The following is a 2,509-nucleotide window of genomic DNA, read 5'->3' on the forward strand; positions in this document are numbered from 1 at the left end:
ATATGTAATTTGAAAAGTAGCAGAAGTTCACATTAAAAAGCAGGAAAAAATTATGTGCTTTTTTATCATCACAGATGGCACTTTATAACCTTATATCTTGTCTGATCACTTTTTCTTAATAAAATATTATAAATGAGCTTAACTTAAATATTTCACTCTCAAATACAAAGAACAAGATTTTCAAAGCTTTATATTACCTTTATAAAAAAAAAAAAAAAGGAAATAGACAAATTGTGAAGAAAAACATATACAGAAATAAGAATATATGCATTATTCAAATCAAGGTGCCAATCTAAATGGCAAACAAGATTTTCCCAGATACACTGATTATATTAATAGCTATTTGAATAACTGTATTATGAATAGGGTTGCATAAAATCAGATTTAACTGAAGCAACATCTGACATACTAAAGGCGTCACAAAGGATGTATGTGTAATTTGCAAAATTAGTTCCATTAAAAGTGTGAAATAGTCATTGCTCATCATATTTTTAAGATTATGAACTCAGAACTTTATGAATACCAGATTTCATTTAAACCCCGTGTTGCATCTAAAGACTGTTGCCTACAAAGAAAAATAGTCAGGCATTTTCTGCACTCTTCAATATAGCAGTAAGTCTGAAGTAAAGACAGAAACAATTGCATACATCTGCCTGCAAATTGTGCACCAAATTATAAGAGTAAAGAATCAGTTACTTTTAGAATAGCATTCAGGCTGAATTACTACCTTGTCTCATTCCACCTCCAACTTCGAGAGGACTGTTCACCAACATTCACCTCCACCTGCAACACACACTAACAAGATGTTTATAATCCTACTCTGATCAGCACTTATGTTAACTAGAACTAGTACTTCAAATGCATTTGGGAGATTCTGGTAGTGACATTTAATGACATTTTCACCCTACAAAGCATGTAAAGGCTTTAGTGTTGTTATTGACTACATTTTAAAGGGATCTGCAGGCTGTATTTCATTAGCAAAACAACATTAATTTAGTACACTAACCCCACTACACAAGTATTTATCATACTTTATAAGATAGTATGATTTTCACATGACAATTTATTCATGCATAGCTGGAAAATGCAAATAATCTACTAAATTGGGTAGTGGTACCATTATGTCTTATGTGCTGGAAATAGTCTATGTGTAAATGAGAACTCAGAAAAATTATTAAGAGATATCAACGTACTTTATTGCAGTAAATTCTAGTAAAATTGCATCACTGTTTAAATCTTAGTTCTGAAATAAATTCCACAAAGATAGGGCACTATGACGAGAGACATCTTTGTGAAGAATTAGAGCTTCAGAGATTATTTTTATCTCAATATTTTATCAGTGTAATGAGACAAATTATCCTCTGAGGATAAATTGATTAAACATTAATTTCTCAAAATAAAGCGAACAGCCAAAACACGAGGGCTTATCTGCTACAGGTAAAACTTCATATATTATTTTATAATATGACCCTTCCATAGTACTTTTGTTTGATTGCTTAAGAAGGAATTCTTAACTTTCATTGATTTTATAATCAGTGACATGTTGGTTACTAACATCAGTGTACATAAACTTTTACGCAAAATTTGACATTTGAGCTTTACATAAAGCAATCTAAACCAACAGGGAATTCTTGACATTTCATTTGTCCTTATCACCTAAAAGAAGTTTAAGGAATAAATTATATGGCCCACAATACTTTAACTCTTCATTACCAAGAGTACGTTAGTTAAAATAGCCCTGTGCAAGACAGCGAGTATGCTCAACTGCAACAGAAGACTGTGGGCTCAGAGTTGCAATTATTAAATACAGATAAATGCTCTCTGCCGTAAAATTACACTCCCTTTTCAAAATAATACAACCTCATGACCCCAAGTTGAGCAACAGGATGTATAAAATTTAACCACCTCCTTAAAAAGCTTCTTTAATTTTATTTTCAAGTTTTACTAAAGTTTCAATTGTCTTATAAAATTATGTATTTTTACTTTTCATAACCCGAGAATAGCCTAAAGTTTTGTATCTATATGTATTTCTACATATAGAAATTAATAATGAACACACCTGTTTGAAGATACATACAGATTTCATCCCACACTGGTGATATGAGGCACTAGAACAATTAAGAGAAATTTTGACACTTCTGAAATACAATAAAATGCATGACCTCCATACTGCTCTGTACTACTCATTCCATAAAAATGAATATCAGTATTATGTGAAAGCTTGTCCTTAAATCAGAGATACAAGAGTAAAATGTTCACAACAGCACTTACAAAACTGGAGATTATCCCCACTGAAAGATCACTGAACAGTATTTATAAAGCTTCATGTAATATTTCACAACTAGTAAAAAAATCCACTTATTGGAACACGTGCAAAAGACTGAAGTCAAGTTCAGGAGCCTTCCTAAATAACACAGTAAAGAGAATGAGGACCTGTTCTCTCAATGATACTTCGAAGTGTCATGGTTTTAGACCAAAAAAAAAAAAAAACCCATTGACATAGAACATG

Source organism: Tyto alba, unplaced genomic scaffold, assembly GCF_018691265.1.
Source record: "Tyto alba isolate M040663 unplaced genomic scaffold, T.alba_DEE_v4.0 Super-Scaffold_1000006, whole genome shotgun sequence".
In the NCBI taxonomy this organism is placed as follows: Eukaryota; Metazoa; Chordata; class Aves; order Strigiformes; family Tytonidae; genus Tyto; species Tyto alba.